This window comes from Nicotiana attenuata, unplaced genomic scaffold, assembly GCF_001879085.1.
Source record: "Nicotiana attenuata strain UT unplaced genomic scaffold, NIATTr2, whole genome shotgun sequence".
Taxonomy (NCBI): domain Eukaryota; kingdom Viridiplantae; phylum Streptophyta; class Magnoliopsida; order Solanales; family Solanaceae; genus Nicotiana; species Nicotiana attenuata.
In genome coordinates this window covers 4,302-17,220 of record NW_017671017.1, presented here as the reverse complement: position 1 = coordinate 17,220, position 12,919 = coordinate 4,302, and positions in this window count along the sequence as shown.

Here is a 12,919-nt window from a genome sequence, read left to right as displayed (position 1 = left end):
ATCAATTTTTATGCTATGTTATAATATATGTTCTTTAATCTTTATAATAACACTTTGCTATAACAACCAAAACAATCTAGAATAAATGAAGCTGTTACAGAGAGGCCTGTTACAACCAAAACAATCTAGAATAAATGAAGCTGTTAGAGACAGGTTTAACTGAATATGAATGAGTTGCGGAGAGTTTAGATGTGAAGCAATTTGTGTCTTCTCCTGGCTAATTGAAAAATATATACATTTAAGGTTATATGCGTAAACTAATCTTTTTTATTCTATATATTATTCTGATTTGACTGTTGAATCACTTCGAAGTTTTGTCAATTTTTTCTAAAATATTCTATTCAAAGTAATCACGCATATCCTACATTTGAATTATTGCTTTATTATTCGTTATTAAAATGTTTTAACATTGTAAGACATGTGCCAACTTGACCATTGTATTGGAGGTGAAAAAGCATTACACGTGGAGTATTAGACTGCCGACATGGCATGACGCGTGGGACAATGATATAGTAACACGTGGGTATCTTAATTGTTAGGGAAGAGAAGGCACGGGAAGAAATACCCACGAGACGATACCGGGCCTAACAGTTAGCATGGAATGAATGAAGACTGAATGAATAAATAGTAAAAGGAAGGAAAGATACATGAACCGGAAGGAAATAAGAAAGGGAAATCGGAACAGATATGAGGCATTTATAGCAAAAAATACGTCAGTTATAGATCTCCAACATAATGGGCAATCTATCATTAATGCCCATAATTAACCCAAATTATGGGGAGAAAACCGTTACTGTTGTATATTCCTATATAAGGGCACATAATTCTATTTGTAAGGACACATCTCAAACAATATTGAAATATACTCTTTACTTTTCTGCTTTCTCGAAATTCTCTACCTTGACTTTGCAATCAATTATTTCCTTAGTTATTCTTATTATTTTCCTTTGATTTCATTGAGAAAGTGAAGTAAAACCTCGTTATCAGTAACCCGTTTTCTTCTAATATTAGATTTTGATCAAAAGACATATTTTTGGTTAAACAAATTTGGTTCCGTTAGAGGGAATCTAATAATCTTTTCACTTTCCAAATTTACTTCTGTGACAAACAATCATGTCAAATCAACGACAATAACCAACTGAGCCAACAGGGGGGTGGAAATCCACCAATCCCTTCACCACAAGATTCTCCTCGACAGTCCGAGAGGGGACACCTCAAAGATTAACACCACTTACGAATGATCAACAAGGGAACGAGTAGACTGCCGAGGACGCATTAAAACAACTAATCGCAGAACACATCAACAACGCCCTTGAAGCTTTTGTTAGCGGATTGCCAACTGCGCCACCAACTCCTCCTCCAAACAATACCGCAACTATAGAAAACCCACGCTTGGGATTTGCTAATTCAGGAAGCGGAGGAACTCCTAGTGAATCTCGTGATGGAAGGTCAGGTACACACCAAATAATTCTGATTTGCAAAGTTTGGTACTAACTTTGCAAAAGTAGCTCAAGGAGCAGAATGATCGCATAGAACAAATACCTGGCGTGCCACCCATGATTAAAGGAGTGGATATTGATAAATATTCACAACAGCCCTGGAAGCCAAGTGCAGCACCTTTGCTGATTCCAAAGAGGTGTAAAATGCCTGATATTCCAATGTATAATGGAACAACCGACCCATGAGATCATGTAACCGCGTTTACAACTAGAGTAAAAGGAAAGGATTTAACCAAGCAAGAAATTGAATTAGTGTTGGTCAAAAAATTTGGTGAGACACTCACGAAAGGAGCACTAACATAGTATTCTCTCTTACCAGAAAACTCTATTGACTCTTTTGCTGAGCTTGCAGATTCATTTATAAAAGCACATTCGAGAGCTCAAAAAGTCGAGAAGAGGATGGAAGACATCTTCAAAATAAAATAAGGAGATACAAAACTACTCAAGGAATTTGTGGATAGATTTCAACGTGAAAGGATGATGTTACCGCGAGTACCTGATATTTGGGTGGCCATGGCGTTTGCAAGTAACTTAAATGAAAAAAACTCAGAAGCCACGAGGAGACTCAAGGAAAGCTTATGAGAATTTCTTGCTACAACATGGAATGATGTGTACAATTGGTACAGCACGAAGCTGCGGATAGAAGAAGACATGATCACTCGGGCAAGGGGTGATGAAAGAACAAGTTCGAGACGATCAGAATTCGAAAAACGGTCCGATAAAAATAGGTATGAACCTTACATGGGACCATCATGACAGGATTCACACTCTAAAAGGGAAAACCCAAGGTATGGTTCTAGATCAAGGGATAGAGATGCGGGTTCATTATCCAAGTTCGAAAAAGAACGAGATGCGTGAGATAGTAATGCTAATGCAAATGCAAAGATTGGTGATTGCAGTTTCAATATTAGCACTTCTGAGTTGGTAGCTGTTTTAAGAAGTATGGGAGATAAGGTGCAGTGGCCAAAATAAATGAGATCGAACCCTAGCAGAAGAAATCCAGATTTCTGGTGCGAATTTCATAATGACCACGACCATAAAACAGCAGATTGCAGATTGTTACAAGGTGAAGTAGAGCATTTGTTAAAACATGGTTATTTAACTGACTTGTTCAGTGAGAAAGGTAAGAAATCATATATGAAGAATAGACAAGAGCCTCCAAAACCTCCATCACCAAAAAGGACGGTTAATGTGATAAGCGGGGGAGAAGAGGTTAACAGTGTGACGTATACGGCTGCAAAAAAGACATCAAATGTCACGGTTACCTATGGGAAGCGAGTTCACCAAGTTTTGGAAGAAGACAGTATAACATTTGATGATGCAGATGCAGATGGCTTGATAATCCCTCACAACGATGCATTGGTAATATCTTTACTTGTACATGATACTAATGTGAAACGAGTTTTGATTGATCCAGGTAGCTCCGTAAATATCATTCTTTTGTGGGTGGTAAACGAGATGAAAGCTGATGACAAGACGGTGCCCAAAGCACGTACCTTATCTGGATTCGACAATTCAAGCATTGTCACAAAAGAGGAAATAGTGCTTACCACATTTGTAGAAGGAGTTATCAAGGATGCGAAATTCCAGGTGATAGACACGGACATGGCTTATAATATGATTCTTGGCAGACCGTGGATTCATGATATGGATGTTGTATCATCTACTTTACATCAAGTTATTAAGTTTCCTTCACAATGAAGGATTCGACAAATCCGTGGAGATCAACAAGCTTCTAAAAATATCAATTCAGTTGCGTATTCAAGCATAGCGAAAGATGATGCAAATAAGAAATAGCAACTATATAATTCAGTTGAGGACATAAAAACACAAACCTCAACTGAAAACGGACATACAGACATAGATTCAAGACCTGATGTCATTCAAGAACCACAAGAGAATGAAAACATCAAAACAACAATTGAAGAACTTGAGGCTATCACACTTTCCGAGCAGTGGCCAGATAGAAAAGTTTATATTGGAATGAAGCTAAGCCCAGGAATGAAAGGTAAACTTGTCAAATTTGTACAAGCTAACGCAGATTGCTTTGCTTGGTCGCATTCAGATATGACAGGTATACCACCGGAGGTGATGACCACAAGGTGAATGAAGATCTATCATATCCACCTGTCAAACAGAGAAAAGGAAGCAAGGATCCTTCAAAAATCAGGTGATCCAGGATGAGGTACAAAAACTTTTAAAAATTGGGTCTATACGAGAGGTAAAATATCCTAACTAGCTAGTTAATAATGTAGTAGTACCAAAAAAGAATGGGAAATGGTGAGTTTGTGTAGATTATACTGATTTGAATAAAGCTTATCCAAAAGATTCATTCCCTTTACCGCATATAGATCAACTAATTGATTCTACTGCAGAACATGAGTTGTTGAGTTTCTTAGATGCCTATTCAGGATATAATCAGATAAAAATGGGCCCTTTAGATGATGAAAAAACTTTCTTTATCACATACAGGAGGACAAGCTACTATAAAGTCATGCTTTTCAGACTAAAAAATGTTGGAGCCACATACCAAAGATTGGTAACAAAAATGTTTCAAGAACACCTGGGAAAGACAATGGAAGTCTACATCTTGATATGCTAGTCAAGTTGGCACAGGCAGGAGATCATATCCAGCATTTGTCAAATACTTTTCAGATTCTCCGCAAGTTCAATATGAAGTTAAATCCCGAAAAATGTGCCTTTGGCGCGGCTTCAGGTAAGTTTTTAGTTATCTTGTTTCTAACCGAGGTATTGAAGTAAACCCTGCACAGATCAAATCCATTGGGGAGATACCAGACATACTCACGAGTAAAAAAGAAGTGCAAAGGTTGATAGGTAGGATAGCAGCTTTGGGAAGATTTATTTCCAAATGCTCGGAGAAAAGTTTTAAGTTCTTTCCAGTTTTGCAAAAGCAAAACCAATTTAGTAGATTGATGAATGTCAACAAGCTCTCAAAAATCTAAAAGCATATTAGTCAAATCCACCCTTACTGACTAAATCGAAAGATGGAGAAAGGCTACTCATCTATCTCGTTGTATCAGAAATGGTGGTAAGTGCAGTATTGGTACGAGAAGACAAAGGTAAACAATCTCCAATTTATTATGTTAGCAAATCTTTGTTGGATGCTGAAACTCGATATCCTCACTCAGAAAAAACTTTCTTTAGCATTAATTATGACATCTAGCAAGTTGAGGCCTTATTTTCAATGTCACTTTATCTCTATAGTGACCGCTTACCCTTTAAGGAATATATTGCATAAGTAAGAACTATCAGGTAGGATAGCTAAAGTATAGAACTCAGTGAGTATGATATCGTGTACCAACCTAGAACTGCGATAAAATTACAAGTTTTAACAGATTTTGTGGCAGATTTTAGCGCAGGGATAATTCCTGAAGCAGAAAAGGAACTGCAGGTATTCACCGGATCTAATCCAGCTACTTGGACCCTATTTACTGATGGCTCCTCAAACGTTAAAGGAGCGGGTTTAGGCATTGTTCCAATCCCACCTTTGGAGGAAACCATAAGGCAAACAATATAGTGTCATCCCATTACTAACAACGAAGCAGAATACGAGGTTGTAATTGCAGGTCTGGAATTGGCACGAGAACTCGGAATAGAGCAGATTATAATCAAAGTGATTCGCAGCTGGTGGTTAACCAGATGCAGGGACTTACATAGCTAGTGCAAAGGCAGCAATATTTGGAAAAGACACGAGAATTAATCAGACAATTCCAATCGTGGAAAATTGTTCAAATACCCAGGGAGAAAAATGCGGAAGCAGATGCACTAGCTAATCTCGCATCTGTTGTAGAAGTAACGAATGAGGAAAATGTTACCGTATTACATTTGTTTCATTCGGCACTCTATCAAGATAAAAATGAGGTAAATTTCAATAATTTAACTTGGAATTGGAGAAACGAGTTTGTTAATTTTCTGTAGTACGGAATTCTACCTGAAGACAAGAAAAAGGCTCAGTCACTTCGACAAAAAGCTGCATGTTACTGTTTGGTTCGTGGAAACCTGTATCGAGAGATGTTTGGAGGGACTTTAGCAAGATGTCTCAGACCTTCTCAAACATAATATGTGATGAGAGAAGTACATGAGAGACACTATGGAAATTACGCAGGAGGAATATCCTTGGTAAAAACTCTAATTAGAGCAGGATACTATTGGTCAAAAATGGAAGAAGATGCGGCAAGTTTCGTGGCCAAGTGTGACAAATGCCAACGATACGGCAATAACATAAATGGCCCAGCGGAGCTATTACATCCGGTTATTTCACCATGGCCTTATATAAAATGGGGGATGGATATCGTGAGTCCACTACCACAAGCTAAAGGAAAGGTGCTGTTTTTATTAGTATTAGCGGATTATTTTACCAAGTGGGTGGAATTAGGTGCCTTCAAACAGGTGTGGGAGAAAGAAGTCAAGGACTTTATTTGGTGAAACATTATATGCCGGTTCAGTGTTCCAGAAGAAATCGTATGTGACAATGGCCCACAATTCATAGGCACAAATCACAGAATTTTTTCAGAGTTGGTAGATTAAAAGGGTAACTTCAACACCTTACCATCTTATGGTCAATGGACAGGCTGAATCAACAAATAAAGTTATTATTAATAACTTGAAGAAAAGATTAGAGGAGTCAAAAGTAAGTGGCCTGAAGTGTTACCAGGAGTCTTATCGACTTATCGAACGACAGCAAAAACAGGTACGAGATGACTCCATTCTCATTTGTTTATGGTGCTGAAGCTTTAATTCCAGTTGAAATAGGTGAACCAAGTACAAGATATACACAAGCAACTGAGGAATCAAATGAAAATGAGATGCGAATAAATCTAGATTTCCTTGAAGAAAGGAGAGAAGCAGCTCTAATAAGAATGGCAGCTCAGAAAGAAATTATTGAGCGATACTACAACCAGAAAGCTCATCTTAGGTACTTCAAGATTGGGGACATCGTCCTCAAAAAGTTTTTTCAGTCAAGAAAAACAGCTAATGCAGGAAAGTTGAGTCCAAATTGGGAAGGACCCTATGGAATTCGAAGCATTGCTGGAAAGGGTGCGTATGAGTTGGAAACAATGGAAGGCAAAGTACTCCCATCAAATTGGAATGATGTTCATTTAAAGAAGTATTACTTCTAGGCAAAGGAAGTACCCATGTTCAGGTATCATTCACCTATGATTTAATTTTGTTCATTTTTAATTATACAAACCATTTTAGATGATAGGCAAAAAGCTAAACCTTACCAAATGATGATATTAGACCCGAAAGACACGAGGAATACTGAATTATTCCCGGTCTAGGTTACAACCCTTCTAATGGAGAAAAAGGGTTAAGCAGTCATCATCTAAATGTATACTTCCGAGTCCTGTGCGTATTTCCTTTTTCAGGGGATGGACCAAAGTAAGAAACAATCCAGTGCTCGAGATTTCATACTTCAAAGCTCTAACACAGGGGGGACTATATATATATGAAGAAGCAAAGAAGACAAAAAGTCCGAATTCAAGCCTGAATCAGCGTAAGAGCCAAAAATCAAGCCTTCAAAAATCTTTGAAGAAACTCGAAAAAAGGACACAAAATGGATACAAGATATACTCCAAGTTCTTATGAGTTCTTAGATTAAGATCACTAATTAGTCATGGGATAATAGACCCGGAATTTTGAAACCTGTTACAAATAAAGCAGCTGTGAAAGAGTTGTAAATGTCGTATTAGATAAATGAAGAATGATGTAAAAAATTTGAAAGTTCAAAGTATAAAACTTCCTCAAATTATTTCTTTATTTATACTTCTTGCATATATTTACACCAATATGAAGATGAGGCGTCATCTTCATCAATGTCGCTTATAGAAGGGCCCTCTTTTATTTAAATTTCGTGTGTATTAGAATCACGGACGGTTAAAGCATTTTTAATGCAAAAAATGTCAAAGAGTGAAACAAAAACTCAAACATCAAAATAGGCGGAAAGGAAAGCCGAGATTATATATTAAGCTTTGCAAAAAAAAAAAACAAGGCATATGTTTGTCATCAAACCCCAAAACAAGATAGTGGTAAACCAACAACTATTCCCAAAAAGAAAAGAAAAACTTCCCACCAAAATGTTTTAAACAAAATCATCAAAGTAACAGAAAGCACTATGAGGCATATCCACTGGAACATCAGCAACGGGAGCATTATTGACGCAATTAGAGGGGTCAGCTTAAGAAGAAGAGGCTTGAATATCAGCTTCACCAGGAGCAAGTCCATCATCCTCGAGAATTCTATCTTCAGGTGAAGGAAAGCTTTGACTCTGCTGAGTTTTCTCGATAGCCTCTTTAGCTTTAGCAATCTCAGCGTCAAGGTCAAAACCCTCCTGGATAGCTTCCATTAGAGTCTCATAGTCTTTCTCCCACTGATCAAGCTCGGTTACCTTCTCTATTTTGGAAACATCTAAAGCATCCTTTAAAGGAGTAAGGGAACTTTCCAAGAACTTAACCTTGTCAGTAGAGGCACGAAAATCTTCTTGAGTTTGAGTAAGTGCTTGAACCAACTCTCCGACATAAGCCTCTTTCTGGTTAAGGAGTTCCCTCAAACTCCTTATCTCCTCGGTTGCCTTTGAAAGCTGCTCAGCAAATGAGGACTGAATAATATCCCTATCCTTACCAACTTGGCTTGAAGAAGCCTTTTCAATTGCTAATTCAGCAGCGATTACATGCATTTGTTGAGGCATCATTCTTCTCTGCCAACACTTCCTTCTCCAGTTGAAGACCTTCAAATTACTCTCTCCAATTATCAGCCTTAGTGCGGTAATCAATGATTTGTTGGTAAACATGGACATTCCTCTTCATTAGCTAAATACCTATCAAATTTATCGAAAAAAAAAAGAAAAGAAAGGGCTATGGATAATGAAAAAAGAGAAGAAAGAAGGAGTAAAATCAAACTCGAACCTTCAGAGATGAATGAACAATATCATTCATCCAAGTCAACGAACTGTGGCTCTCCAACTTTGCCTTCTCCATAGGGCCTAGTAAAGTCTTCAACAATACATCGGCTTGACTCGACTTCTTCAATAAGTTCCCGCCTTCAATGAGCTCAACAACAATTTTCTTCATCGCCTTCTTGCTACTGGAGGGATCAACTTCTATGTGAGAAGTAGTAGCAGTTGAAATGGTAGATAAGGTGAAAACAGTCACGGGGGGAGCATCAGCAGCAACTTCAGGTAAGGGAACTTGAGGATAATCGGGGACTGATGGTGCAAAAGAGGAAAGGGGCAATTCCTCAAAAATAGGCTCGAAGGCTTCCTCACTTCCGAAGCCATGATCAAATAATTGTTCATTAGAAGCATGGCGGATCATTCACTTCTTTTTCAGAAATCCCTAACGGAGCATTTTCTGGTTCATCCAAAGGTCTGGAAGGAACTGAGCTTGATGGAGGGGTAGCTTCATCGTCGGAAATAACATGCCTCCTGACTCGGAACCTACAAACTAAAGAACCCTCCTCTGGTTCTTTTTCTCCCTCAGAGCCACGGGCTCCATCAACCTTCCTTTTTGAAGAAGAGCTCAAAAATCTATCTTGAGCAAGATTGTAAGTCTTGCGGATGAAACAGAAGCAGGACTGACACCGCGAATAGGAAATCCTAACAAAGGAAAATAGGCACGGTAAGAAACTCTTAATAGCAAAAGAGAAAAAGAAAAGGACTAAGCGGGAAAAAGTACCGTGTGTCTTAACTTTCCAACCGAATCTCTGTGAGAGATACTTCCAAGATCTTCTCTCCATAGAGGAAACAAATAGCAACTTCTCTACCCAAGTACGGATGTTAGGAATCTCCTCAAAACTTTTATGGTTGCTGAAATAGTAGGCATAAGTATACATGAGAATCATTTTTTAGGAAGGAAAAAGATAAGGTGCAAATACTTACGTGAAAAATTCCACTTTTCTAGAAAAGACATGTTTTCTTCACCCACCAAAACATTAATAGGAGCAGCAACGAAGCGAGCATACCAGCCTCGATCTCGGTCATCCTCAGGGCTAACTAATACCCTCTTACTTTTGGCCATAAGGGAAAAACTCCTTCACCAAATAGTTTAGGGAATAAAGATGAAGCATATGATGGAAAGTAAAAGGCATAGAAGCCAAGTCTGACAAATAACGGACGCATGCTACAGCTCTCCAAGCAATAGGACCAATCTGTCCTAAGCACACATTGAAGTAACGACAGAACTTAATAATCACTGAATCAATATGAGGTTTAAAACCAAGGGTAAAAGGGTATGTGTATACGAAGAAATAACCAGTTTGATATGAAGTTATTCTCTGGTTGGCACCAGGAACTAAAATTGGGAAGTCAGGTTTCCAATAACATTCCCTTCGAACGAAAGCGAGAAGACCAGTAGTAATCAAAGTTGGGTAACGATCAACACAATCAAGGGAAGCAGCCACGGAAGAAACATGACTTTTCATAGATTCACTATCAGTCACAAAGGATAGCTCTCGAGGAACAATTTCATCGACAGTGGGTTCACGTAAAGCTTCAGTTGAATCTTTATCTCTATAAGAAGATCTTGGAATTAAAAAATCCCTAGGTCTAGAAGAAGACGGATTGACAGCACTACTTTGAGAGGGGGAACCATGGTTAGAAAGAGAACCGAGGCTACGCATCCTACCACCTCTTCTACTTCTAGTAGGTGCATTGGAGGAAACAAACTCGTCGACAATTATGACTTTGCGAGGATCGATCAGGGGAAGACATGATTAACTAAAGAAGAACAAGGAAAAAATAAAAAAGAAGTAAGACAATAAGACGAAGGAGGGAAGGATTCAGAAAATCAAAAAAAGGGTGAAGTATTTATAAGAAGACACGACTATTGAGGTCATTATGAAGCGTCATAATGAAACCGTCACTTCATGACTGATGCGGTTGGAGAAAAACCCTAAAAGACGCTGAGGAACTGAAGGACCAGTTGATAAAAGCCATGTGGCATGATCATTAAATGAAAGTGGTGTATGTCGCATCGGTTCAGAAAAGGGTATGATTACATTCGAAAAAACAGCGGCAAAAAATTCCCGCCACAAAAACTTTCCACCTCCCCGAATATTCAGGAAAGTGGGGGGACTACTTGTATTGGTGGTGAAAAAGAATTACACGTGGAGTATTAGACTGCTGATATGGCGTGACGCGTGGGACAATGATATAGCAATACGTGGCTATCTTAATTGCTAGGGAAGAGAAGGCACAGGAAGAAATAGCCACGAGAGGGTACTGGGCCTAACAGTGAGCAAGGAATGAATGAAGACGGAATGAATAAATAATAAAAGGAAGGAAGGATACATGAACCAAAAGAAAATAAGGAAGGGGAATCGGAACAGATATGAGACATTTATAGCAAAAAATACGTCAGTTATAGATATCCAAAATAATGGGCAATCAATATCATTAATGTGTGACGACCCGGCCGGTCGTCTTAAGAATTAACACCCCGATCCCCCATTAACTACTTCCCCTAAGTACATTTCTGCTATTTTGGTTTGCCGGGACGTTCGGTGTTGAGTTTCGGGGAGTTTTGGGACACTTAGTCCCTAAATGAGAGCTTAAGAGTTGAAAAATGGTCCGTACTCAGAACAGTGTGAAGACGGCCTCGGAATGGAAATCAAAAGGTTCCGTTAGCTCCGTTAGGTGGTTTCGGGGTTGGGAGCGTGTTCGGAATGTATTTTGGAAGCCCGTAGCTCATTTAGGCTTGAAATGTCGAAGTTTGTATTTTTGATGTTTCCGGTCCGATAGTGAATTTTTGATCCGAGGGCCGGAATGGAATTCCGGAAGTTGTAGTAGCTCCGTCATGTCATTTGGGATGTGTGTGCAAAATTTCAGGTCATTCGGACGTGTTTTGGTTAGGTTTTTTATCGAAAGCGTATTTGGAAGAAATTTGAAGTTCTTAGGCTTGAATGATTGATTAAATCGGGTTTCCGGTGTTGTTTTATGTGTTTTAAGGATTGGTACAAGTTTGAATAAGGTATTAGGTGGTATTGGTGTTTTTGGTTGAGGTCCCGGGGGCCTCGGGATGGTTTCGGATGAGCGACGGAAGAATTTTGGAAGTTGAGAGGTAGCAGTTCTACTGCTTCTGGTATCTTTTTGCTTCTGCGGCTTGGGAACCGCAGGAGCGGAGCCGCAGAAGCGGCCTTGGTCACCGCAGAAGCGGCAAGATTTCCGCAGAAGCGGGCCCGCTTCTGCGAGATGGGAACCGCAGAAGCGGAAGGTAGGATTTTTAAAGAGACCGCAGAAGCGGCTTGGATTCCGCATAAGCGGGGCCGCAGAAGCGGTCCCTTGGCCGCAGAAGCGGTAATCCCTGTTCAGAAATAAGAAATTCGAGGGTTGAGTTCAAAAGATAGAAAAATCAATTGAGAGCTCGGGAGAGGGCGATTCTTGGAGGGTTTTGAAGAGAAGATCATTGGGTAACGTTTTCTTAATCCTATTTAGTTGTATTCTATCAATATCTAGTTAAATCCATCATTAGAATTTGAATTTAGGATAAAAAATTGGATAGTTTGGGGAAAACTTCTTAGACCTAACTTTTGGATTTTGAGGGGGCATTTGACCTCCGATTTGGGAGATTTTTATATGGTTAGACTCGTGAGAGTACGAGGGTTCTGAAAATGTAAAAATTATTTGTTTCCGAGATGTTGGCCTGAGGGGCGTTTTGGTCATTTTACCTATTTTCGCGCCTTAGCTTTAAATTTAATAGTGGAACCAGTTGTTTGCAATATTACTTACGATATGTAATTGATTGAATAGATTTGGGCCATTATGAGTCGGATACTCGTGGCAAAAGTGTGATTTCGAGTTGATTCTGGTGCCGATTCGAGGTAAGTGGCTTGTCTAACCTTGTGTGGGGGACTTTTCCCCTTAGGATTGTTACTTGATATTTGAGTGCCTTGTACGTGAGGTGACGGGCGCGTACTTGAGCCGATTGATGGAAAATCCGGTTTTACTTAAGTTATTGAGATTTGGTTTCTTTCTTACTTGCCTTATTCTACTTGAAATTATAACTTGTGCTAGATTAGGAAAAACATGTTTAGTTGACTTGATTGCCTAATTGCTTGGGTTGCTTTGACTGTTCTACGTGAAGCATGCTAGGCTAGCTCTATCTGTGTTGTATTTCGTACTTCATTCCTTGGTATATTTCTGGCTGTGGTTGCGCATTTACATTGGGACTACGGATGTGGGATTCCGGTAGCTTCCCCCCTGTTTGTTTACTTTGGGACTACGGGTTCGATTCCCGGTAGATCCCTCTGCACTTTTACTTTGGGACTGCGGGTTAGATTCCCGATAGATCCCCTTGCATATTGATGGTTGGACTACGGGACGGTATCCCGGGAGATCCTTTGGTTTGGCACATGAGTTGGACTACGGGACGGTATCCCGGGAGATCCACTGGACAGTTGAGGAA